The following is an 11867-nucleotide window of genomic DNA, read 5'->3' as shown; positions in this document are numbered from 1 at the left end:
TTACAGCGTGCGCTATAATCAGTCTGTGTTTCCTCTGTGTCAGATGGATTTTGAAAACTAGTTGAGAGATGCCATGAAATTAAATATATCCCCATATGTGCCAGTTTCACATCCAATTAGTTTGCATTTTTTTTGGGTTCAAGTTAACCTTTTTTTCCCCCAGCAAACTCTTCTAAATGTGGAGCTCAGTTTGCTAGGGGATGTAGTCCCTTCACTGGGTGTTTTTATTTTCCTCCCAGCAGAAACAACAGGCAGGAGCACCTCCAGTGGGACTTACACGTGGAGTTCATTGCATAGGTTCAGGCTGGGAAATGAACTCACCCATATATCGTCGTCACACAATGCAACTTACAGTAAGTTCCTGTTACTGGAAAGCATTATAGTCAATAACTATTGCCAGCAGTGATGCAAGAAATATTCTGAATCATTTCAGGGGATTTTAGAAACTTAAAATACACAGATTTTTCAAAATAAATATATATTTTTGTTTGCCACGCATTCCATCTATCATATCACTTAAACAAAGTTAGCTCGGGGCTCAGAATTTTGCCCTGTACGACTGGCATTGCTTTTCGTGAATGTGGTGTCTGACAGCTGGCCAAATATGCTGTTTTTCTGCGTGTTGGCCTGTGCTCTCCCAGGATAGCTTAGCAGTGTGCTTTCCTGGCTCTTGAACCACACCATGCATTTTATCTTGTTTGTTTCTTTTTACGATTTGAACCATTAAAGGTGCCAACCGACCCAAAGGCACTACTCTTGGAACCCATGTCAGCTTAAAATAAAAACATCAACAACAACATCAAAACTCTTCACAATGTCATTTCTACGAGATCTTGAGATGGTGCATAATAGCTTGTAACTTCACTTCACTTCAATAACAAATAATAGATTTAACTTTTTTAAATCCAAGATACATATTTGATGAACCTTATTTTTCCCTCCATAAAATGAAACATGGAAACCTCAGCCCAAAGATTTTTCCTAAATAATTTTTGTGACGCTGAAATGAACTTTCTTCTTTCAATGAATAATGCGAAAGTAATGAATTAACTATATATTTTTGACATTCTCAATTCTCCTGGACATTACTCAAGATCCTTCTATTGTACGAATATCAATAGAATTAATCTAAAAGCTGCCCAGCATTGTTGTCCCATTGAGTATATTATTGTAGACAATGATAATACATCATTATCTGTCATGGTTTTTTAGTTTTTGTACCAGTTTATTTTTTTTTTTCTTATAATGCTCAGTTAGCAGGTTATGGAAAAGTGAAGTCAGATCCAGTTATTATTATTATTTTTTTTTTATTTACTTTGCATTAGGCCTGTCAAAGTTAATGTCTCATTAAAGCAAATTCCTCAGAATTAAATCATTCACGTTCTGACATTACGGTTTTAGATTGGAAAATCAGGCATGTTGAACAGCAGAATGTTGTGGAAAGCAAGCAGAATCTGAAGTGTTGGAGTGATAAATAATTTAACCTGCAGAGGGCAGTAATTCGCCCTTTAGCATCAAACGTACTAAAACTCCCAAAAGGAGCAGAAGAAAGAACAAGCAGAAATAACTTACCTTACAAAAGGCCAAATCCTTTTCTGTGACGTTCTCTCAACAAGAACAAAGTTATTTGGCTTTACTCTCAATGTGAATTAGTTACTACTGGATCAAGAACTTATTTAATGTTCTTTCTTACAGTGTCTTGAATAAAAACTTGTCCATAGTCAAGGTGCACAAGGGCTGCTGGATCAATGGACACGCTTGGACAACTACAAGTAACAAACTTTCAACAGCAAAATGGGTGGCTGGCTTATTGTGGAGAATGTTCCGGACGATATTTGTCATTGTTTAGGGCTGATGTGATAATACTAACAGACATTTGCATAAAGCAAACATATTTGCCCACTTCCATGTTGATATCTGTGTTAAAAGCTTGAAAAATATACCCTTCTGGCAAATTTAGAACAGATTAAAAAATGTGCAATAAATTTACATATTGCATGTTAACTATGGAAATTATGCGATTAATCGCGGTTTAGTATTTTAATCCACTGATAATCCTACCTTGCACGTCACTGAATATTTTTGGACTGGTGGCTAAAAGTGAGAAATCACAAAATGCCCCCATTCCATCTAGTCTTTTCTTTACAGAAAATGTAGCTTTAGCACAACCAAAATGATACTGGACACAACTCCAAGCCATAAAACATGCCACATTAATACTTGAAGCCTTCTTATTATCTCACAACCGGAGAGAAAAAAAAGAGGGAGACCCCTTTAGTGACAGTTTCCAGCCTCAGCAGGGTCACAGAGATCATTACAGTGTAAGCACCCATCACATATAGTCCTTTCTCTTTCTGTAAGATTAATAGAGAAATGCTTGCTGAACGGCACAATCCATGATGGCATGGATATTTACACCAGGAAAAGATAAAATGTAATGAGCTGCAACTCAGCTGACTGACCAGATGGAGAGCCCTTGCTGAGGGTGACTCACTCCTCCTATGCAGCACTCCTACTGCCACTGCTTGCATCTCTCGTCCTTTCCTCTCCACTTCTACTGCTGCTTCCACCTTTTGGATTGCTATATTTGTGACTGTGTCCATTGATGTGGAAAAAGCCATCATCTGGGCCAGTAGATCTGGAAATAGAGTACTCGTTGGGGTCAGCAAGAGACAAGCCTTGTACCGTGCAGCTCGCCCAGCCAAGGGTGTTGGGGGCAATGAGTTCCAGCTGGGAAGAGCCGGGGGTCGCTGCTGGCTATTTTCTAGACATTCACTCTGGGGCCTGTAGTGTTCTAAAGCTAAGACAACACTTCCCACTGAGCTATTCAGGCCTGTACGGCTACAGCGTTATGGGACGTGCTTGGAAACCTAGCGAGTCGGATGCTGACTTCTGACTTAAAATTAGAATTTCTAAATGATTAAGTGCAGTGGAAGCTGGAGGCATAAATCAATAAAGCTGGCTAGATGCAGGGCAGCTAGCCAATTAGGCCAACTGGGGGCTTTTTGACAAACAATATGAAGGCTTTAAAGGAACAGAATATAAAAGCTATGGAAGATACTGTAGAATAGCTCAGTCGTTATTGCGTTGCATGTGATGGTATCTAATGGAATTTGCAGTACAGTGATGTTACAGATATTTCTGTCTGACCATTAGGTTTAGTTGCACCTTGTTGGTACTGGCCTAAGATTCTGGATACAGAAACAGCCAAATATCCATTGTAAAAGCTGTTAAGCAGCTAAACAATCTATATTAAACTGACAAGAACTGCATAGTATTTAGAGTACATTCATAGACAACTGCCAGATGCTGTTAGTGCTATTGCCTGCAGTTCTTTAAAATTAAGTAAATAACTAAACAGGATTGTAACACAGTCTGAACAAAAGCAAAATAAAGATGTATTGCTGTATTTAAGGAAATATGCCATTATTGCCCAAACATTTTTTTCTTGCCATTCTCATAATTACAGGTATGTTTTAACCCAGCAGATTCATGGGATCACAGCACTTAGCTCACTGGGGAGTGAGCTAACCTTTGTGCTCCATCCCACTCTAAAATGGCCCTCAGGCCCATACTGTGGCATAGTTAATGGAGTGTGCCTACATGAATTATTAACAGTGCTTACATTCCCTTTATACTTGCCATTCTATCGATATTCAGCCCTTCGTGTACCCATGGGTATGTGGGCGAATTTTTACACATCAAGATGAATTGCCCTTTTCACATACAAGCTGGTCCCTCTCAGATAAATATCTCTTATAATGTGGGATGAGCAGACTATGTTGAATAAAACATCTGGCTTTCAGAAAATAAAATAAAATATAAAAAAAATACATATATATTCGCTCCACATTTACGGTCAACTGATCCGTGTTTAAGCGCCGGTGAGAAACTGAATTGTGACAATACACCTCTCTCAGTTCTTTGGTTTTAAACTGCAGGGACACCTTGAAGTGTGCATTATTAAAGCACACTTGGATTTACAACATCATCTTCCACGGGGAGTAATCTGAAAGGGTAAAATCAGTGGCCATTATACATATAAATAAACTGCATCTGCAAACTATAAAACAGCATCTCTCTCTTGCAAAGTGCTTGTAAACCCTTTTTTGGGGTATCATTGCTAAACCCTGAAGTATTGCTCTGGGGAGATTCACATTAAGCAAAAAAATAAAAATAATAAAATATAAAATAGGGCCTGCAACCTTGCTGAATTCTTGTAAAGGACATTAGGGAGTCAGAAGGGAGCTATTAAATAGATTTTCCTTCCTGGTATGGCGGGATCTACAGTATGACTAGATTGTTTGCAGTCCAATTTAACACACTGGTGTCTAGAACCAAATTCTAGGAGCGCCTTCCCCAGGGTTAATCATCTTGGTTGCTCAGCTATTGATTGCATTGAGTATGTGTGCGCGGAGGGGGTTGTTTGTGAGGTTGAAAGATATAGAAACTCCAAAGCAGATGGCAACTCATTTACTGCAGGCAAACGGGACAGAAAGCCTTTAAGCCATTCCATGTAAACAGTCAGCCTGTAAACAGTCATGAATTAAGGCATTTCTGGAGATGCCAAATATGCCACAGCGGAGATTATGTAATAGCTGGAAGAGCAGTGCGGGGTTTTTAAGCAATCTATATCAGCTTTTGCTGTGTTCTGTCTGAATATCGATCATCAGTTTTCCGGTGATGCCACTTGGAACTAAAAATAAACAAAACTGAGAAAACCTACTCACTGCAGACTTCAAGGAACCAAAAAAAAAAAAAGAGCAATGAGCACAAACATATTCCCATGTGTAATAATGAAATTGTGTGATAATTGCAAATGATTTTAATTTTTTTCTCCCTGTCATAGACAAGCACATCACAATGTTATGTGTGCTGCGTTGATAGCATGGTGATAAAGTGTACTAACTATCCTCACCTTAATAGCAGCTCTGAAAGTGATGAATGTGTGAAAATGTATGATATTAAAATTAGTTTAAGCTATTTTTCCGTCTCCTACAGCTTTCTTGCATTCCACACTATCTGCTTTCCCCCCCCCCATCTCTTTCCATTTGCTTCATTTACCCCCCCCCCACCCCATTTCTCCCACCTCTCTGCCCCGCTCTTACCCTTTCCTCCTGCCTCTCTAAACAGTCTCCTCTTTGTACTGCCAGCCAATGTTTTCTCTCTCTCAGTCTGACTCAGCCGGCTCATCTCCCCAAAGGGCTCTGGGCATGCAGGTCCTCGGTCTCCTTAGTCTCTGTGCTTCCCCGTCTGACTGTATGAAAATGAATTTCTACGGGCTGTTAATAGACTGCCCCACTCCTATACATCTCGTCGCTTCCTGACATCACAAACTTGATTAGACATGGTGAACGCATTGGTCTTCGCTCGCAAAAAAAAAACAAAAAAGGGGGGGATGCTGCAATCCCCCCTCTCTTGCTCATCAATTCTGACGCCACTTGACTAAAAGCACAGGACATTTTGTAACCTTATTGCTTCTCCAGGTGCAACAATAAATGGTTTCAGTCTGGCTTACAGGCCCCCAGATAAAAACATACACTTTCTGGCAACTCTTCTAAAATGCATTATTATTATTAATCACCTCTTATGTTTCTGTTACTTTTCTTGCCACCGGCACAACTAGAGGTATAAAATGTGCCGAATACACTCTTGTTGGTCGTAATAGGCCGGAAAAATGTACCTCTGGTGCAGTTAGAGGACAGTCTTAATAAACTGATCAAAGGTCAGGAGGCTCTGGACATATGGCACTCAGTGTTTAATCACTTGGATCCAGCATTAGGTCCTCCGGCTTTCTTTCTGCACAGAGTACGCTTTTTAATTACAGTCTCGTACAGATGACTTGAGTATGTAGTCCTTTGCTGTTTAAATAACAGTCCCAAATTAATGCTAATGAGATGCATGCAAAAGAAACTATGCGGCCCCATTAAAATATTTCTTCTTGATGAGCCATTAGAATATAAAGTACTATTTCAGTTTTCTACAATTCATTGTAGAATTGCAAAGATTTTCTCTTTTTTTTTTTCATTAGAGGAATTCGGGAGTTTGCGACCAGAACTATTCTTAACTCCGCACACAGAGCACATTTGAGCTATTTCTGTTCTCATGCTAATTTGCCAGTAATTGTCGAAGCCACACACCGACATAGTAATTCAAGTGTCCATATTAATGTGCCCTTACAGTTACAATTTCTATTTCCAGTGTGTCAGCACCTCTTGGCAGAGATGGTATCTTTAAAAAGACCCTCTCGCCCTCATTACAGCACACACAGACGCTGGAATAGAACGTCTTTTTGTACAGCCAAAAGCAGCGGGCGTACTGACAAAGTTGTTTCGCTATGATGAAATATTGACACTTTGTGCAGAAAACTGCTCGTCAAAGTAAACTGCTTTTGTCCAGCGTAGTGCTTATGGATCTTGACATTCAGCAGATTTTTTATTTATTTTTTTTAAAAAGAGATTGCACTGACTGATTGCTACAAAAGAATTCAATAACATCATTCAAGCCCCGCGCCGTAAATTCAAGGTGAACCCAAACTTATTTAATTAAAAAGTTGATGACATCTGAAACCTCTTAAGACCTGCAGTGGTAATATGTAACAAATTGAGCTCTTCCCAAACCTTAGCACACGAGTGCCAGCTCACACTGGTGTGCTGAAGAAAAACATTCTCATTTAAAATATGAAGTACTGTAACTACAGTTATAATGTGTTTCAGTCATAATGCCTCCATCTCTACCCCGCTTAATGCTCCATCTCCAGCTCTGAGCCTCGGCAAGGTGACTTAAATGTCCAGATATTACTGTCCTGAGGCAGAGGTAGCCAGTCAGCTGCTGATACTGTAGATAGGCTCTCACCAGCCATATCCATGCTGCCATTTTAAAAGTGATAGCGTACACCCAAAATGATGTATGGCTCATTATTTGGGTGAATGATGGGGGCAAGTTTCGGGCCCATAGAGGAATCATAATAGAGCCACTGGTGCACTTAGATATAATATATCAAATCATAGTGGTTTGAGAGACTCTACACACACCTGAACTGGCACTGTATTGTGATGACAAGTTCATACCAACAAGCCCTGCAGTTTCCGCGCCAGTCTTTGTAAAAGCAGCACTGAAAATCTATCAGTAAAAGAGTTAACTAAGGACCGGAACTCAAAATATGTCCTGAATCCTGAAATGACCTATCAACAATACTCAACCCATACAGAAAAATCAAGGGAAAAAATATATTTACATATATGCAGCTGCATCCCAACTTATGTTTAAATAGATGGCTACAATATATTGAATACATATATAGTACAAGTATGTATATATGCAAGTATATGTTGAACCCTGCACTGTAACATATATGTGGATATCTTATATGAAAGTCTATGTGCTGAATATATTCACTGAATAGATGCAAGTATATGTGGAACCCAGCACTGTAACATATATGTGGATATCTTATATGAAAGTCTATGTGCTGAATATATTCACTGAATAGACTTATTTAAACAATTCGACCGTTATATGTGACGTCACGTACGTGCGTACGTGCTTCTTCAGCCCGCGCAAGCCGACGGTGCGTACGTGCTTCTTCAGCAGCAGCAAACACGAGCAGACTACAGTGCAAGAGAAAAGTCCGACATAACGGTAAGTTCCTTAAGTAATTAAGGCTTTATTTAACTATAGAAGTTAGGTTTTTGTTGTTTTTAAAAAAAAAAAAAAAAAACAGTTACAAAGTGCTTTACACACAAAAAAACATATACACCTATAACATTATATACATACACGTTGCTCGCTGTGAACGGGAAATGCGGAGAAAAGTTTTCAGCTTGTGAATTACTTCGATATTTCGACGTTGAAACGGATAAAGATTATTAAAAAAAATTTATCCCGTGGGACTGTTGGTAAATTGTTGGCGGAGAAATGTGGTAGCATGCAGCAGTTTTCTCAACCTGCTTGGCAAATATTCAACCCGTGGAACAACTTATGTTATTAAGTTTAGGCAGTTAAAGAGATATTTTTCGTCGCTAGACTGCTAACATTAGTGAATATTGAGGTGAAATGTGATTTTGTCAACCCGCTTAGCTGCACTGACCGCCATTACTTTATTCTTCTCTTTGAGTGCATCTCTTTGGTGAGTTACCTAATGTTTGCGACCTCATTGTAACATCGTCTTTTATTTTATGCATTGAATGTGTCGGCAGTTATTTTATGCATTTGAAACGTAAATGTGGATTGAACAGGCATTTGTCGGGTGTGTATATTGCCGGTGGGGTTGGGGGGGTGCGAGCTGGCGGCGGATGCAAGCTGGTAGGCTGGCACCAGCAGCGGAGATAACGTTTTAATTCCTGTCAGAATCGATTTGTGTGCGTTAAAAAACTGTTAAAAAAACTGTAAAAATGTTCGCCTGCTTTTCAGGTGCTTGAACTTGACTTTGGGGGAGAGGTGGGGGAGGGGAGGTGGGGTGGGGCGGGAAGAGGAGGGGTGGGGGAGGGGAGGGGCGGGAAGAGGAGGGGAGGGTAGAGCAGCAGCAGCAAAACGCACAACACCCACACAAGTGCACGTAGGCCTATGTAAATGCCATTAGTTAGTATTATTACTATTATTTTTTTTGTGATATAAAGATTTTTATTGGTCTATATTTTATTTTTATTTTTTCTCCTATTGACAAGTAAGGCCCTTATTCTGCCTCAGAGGTTAAGTGTAGTAGTTTGCCTATTAAGAATTCAGTAAAGCTTGTAACGTTAATGTAGCTGAGACAAGACATGCATTAGTTTAACATTTTAGTCACAATTCAGTGTTGCTCCTCACTTAACTGTTTAGCATGAAAATAAACTTTAGGGTGACCTGGATATTGTATTGTGGGAAACAGAAACAGCATATTTCTTTATCAGTAATATTCATTAACTAATTTGTGTAAATGCTTCCCAGATATAATACTTTAGTGAATATGATGCAATTTGTCTAACTTTTCAATCTTCTTTCTTTTAAAGCTGAATGGGAAAATTACCAGAAATCTTAGTCACTTTTAAACAGGATGCTAGCAGGCAAGATGCTAATGGTCTAAACTGATTCAATGTACTATGCTAGGCTGAAGTTAAAAGTTGTATCGTCAGACTCACAGAACGGCTGGATGAACGGGAAAAAGATAAATATCAATTGTTTTGCTCGAGGGGAGGTGGAAAATGAGCTTAATTCCAAAAATGGTGGAATATCCCTTTAAGATCAATTTCCAAAAGATGACTTTATATTCCTCTTTATTTCTTACCTGAAATGAATGGACATTCCTTATTGATTGTGCTTTTTTTTAGGAGGCAAGTCTAAGAGGGCAGAGGGGGAACAGAGGGAGTCCCTGGACCCTGAAAGGGCTAAGGCCATAATGGGTGAGTTCATTATATTTGTCTTATTTTACGGCTCTTCACAATGTAAGTAGAACGCTCCATTGACTTGAAGATTAGCAATGACTTAGCTACCGTTCCGTGGCTTCCGCTAACAAAATAGTTCGCCACACAGATAGAACTTGACTGTTTCAGATGTTGCTTGGCAACCTCTTACTAGCTGTCTTTCACTTTCAACGAAATGATATGAAAGACCTGAATTAGAAGCAAAAACACAGTTGCCATTGACAGCGGTCATTATTTTTTTCAGAGGTCCTCTATCAGAAAATAATGACCGGTAGAACTTTGGGAAATCCCATTCAAGTCAATGGAGAGTTCTACTTGCTTTGTGAAGGGCCGTATAATAAATAAAGTGTATGCATACGTTTAGACCCCCATGCTGAAGTTGACTAAAAAGAGGAATAAAAAATCATCTTTTGGGAATTGATCTGAGTGCCCTAATTAAAAAAAACCTGAGGGAAAATGCAACCTTTAAAGACACCAGATTTCTTTGTGAGTGAATAATGTATCATATAAAATAAATGTTCTTCCTTAGAATACAGGGTGCATAAGTATAGACACCCATATGTTAAATTTCCATAGAGGCAGGCAGATTATTATTTTTAAAGGCCAGTTATTCCATGGATCCAGGATACTATGCATCCTGATAAAGTTCCCTTGGCGGCCCCAGCTGTGGCGCAACTAGTTTAATATGAAAAAACGGTGGAGTGTTCTTTTAAACATGGGGGTCTAAACAGAAGTCATTAATTCCCTTTGGCAGATATCAATTTAATGTTGATTTTCTTTTGACCAATATGTTTGTTCTGACTGAATATAGCACTGCCACGAGCCATTTTTCATAAAAATGTTTAAAAACAAACAAACACCTGAACAATGAAAACACCTTTTCTGGTACATGGTCTTACAACCTTTTGCCATGTGGCATTGTCATTTTCAGTCAGAAGAAACATTGGTCAAGGGGAAATCAATATTTCCAGGGGTATGAATCATTTTGTTTATTATTTGCATATAACAAGAGCTTTTAAGATATTTCTGCACTTGATGTACGCCTTTTTGACCTTATTATGTACTTGTTATACTTATACTTAGTACTTGTTATATTGGCAAATCCTGCAAATGAAAGTTTCTTGTTTTGTGGAAAATAAACTAAATTATCTTCCAAGATTTGTCAATACAAGAAGATTTTCACTTACACAAAGTCAAAATAAACTTAAAGTGTAAAAATGTCTTGTTATAAGCAAATAATATAATATAACAAGGCCATAATGGATGAGTTTATTTTATTCTATTTGCATGTCTTTCTCTCCAACTGGCTTTGTATTTCTCTCCAATTATTGTGATACACAACACATTAGCATCTGTGCTTGTCACTAATATTTTGCATGCTCTATTTTTATGTTTCCAGAGGCCACCCAGAAGAGATTCCAAGGGACTCAGGCTGGATTGTTGGGGCAGGCGATTAATGCCAAGCTCACAGAGCTCAGATTTCAAAATAGAAATAAAATTAATTAAAATTCAGTAAAACAAAGCAGAAGTGTTGTGTGTTTCTTCCTCTTTATATTGATATTATGGTTAATGTTAAGTAAACACAGTAATGAAATATCAATAAATGCTGAAAATAATAAACAATAGTAGAATATGAACTACATTTAAAGAATATATGAGAATATATGTGAGAAATATAGGTCTGACATATATCGGTCATGTGACCAATTGTCATCAGGCGTCACGTGACCATGCTTCTTAGTGCAATATATTTAAATATATGTACTTATATGTAGGAAATATAAGAAAGTGGCCAATTTCGAATATGTACTTATAGGTTGACATATATTGATACATATATTTACATATATGTAGTTAACATATATGTATTTAACATAGATGTAAATATATGTATTTAACATAGATGTCCTTATACTGGAATATATACAAGCTGCATATATGTGAATATGTTATTTTTCTGTATGGGAAGGGGTAGCTTTTATCTTCTTTATCGTCTATCAACCTAACATCTATCCCCCTTTGTACCAAAAAAAAAAAAAAGAAAAAGAACAAATAACACTAAAAGCTTAGAAGCATTTCAGTCATTGGAGTGTGCAGCACATCCTGATTTAACAAGCCTCAGCCGGTACAGCCGACATAAACGTAAGTCACTACTGTTTGGTTTTGTTCTTTGTCTTTTAAATGTTAATTGTCTGTAAAGCAAACCATGCACTTACAGATTCCGTGAATGGTGTGATTCACACAATTCATCACAACAACCTTCAGTGGAAGGAGAACTTTGAAATCGTGATGTTTTTCACTTGAGAACAATCACAGTACAGGTGTTCTGTTGCCAGCATGACCACTGCCGCTTTTGGAGGACAATGTCTTATATAGATAGGTGACAGGTGAATACTCGTGAATAGGGTTGCCAACTCCCTGAAAAATAAATTAGGGACACCTCATTGGCAGGGCTGGCCGACCCGATTG

At 38.4% G+C, this 11867-nt stretch overlaps 1 long non-coding RNA gene across 1 annotated transcript; it reads left to right on the top strand.

Annotated features, from left to right (window-relative positions):
• The first annotated feature begins 7318 nt into the window (after nt 1–7318).
• Nucleotides 7319–10904, top strand: LOC311498843. The gene is made up of 3 exons (XR_014699427.1): nt 7319–7641; nt 9306–9377; nt 10798–10904. It is a non-coding gene; the product is annotated as an uncharacterized lncRNA (long non-coding RNA).
• Nucleotides 10905–11867: the final 963 nt, after the last annotated feature.

Source organism: Chelon labrosus (genome assembly GCF_963514085.1).
Source record: "Chelon labrosus genome assembly, chromosome: 13".
Classification (NCBI taxonomy): domain Eukaryota; kingdom Metazoa; phylum Chordata; class Actinopteri; order Mugiliformes; family Mugilidae; genus Chelon; species Chelon labrosus.
The sequence above is the reverse complement of the archived record's forward strand: the minus strand, read 5'-3'. Positions and strand labels throughout refer to the sequence as shown.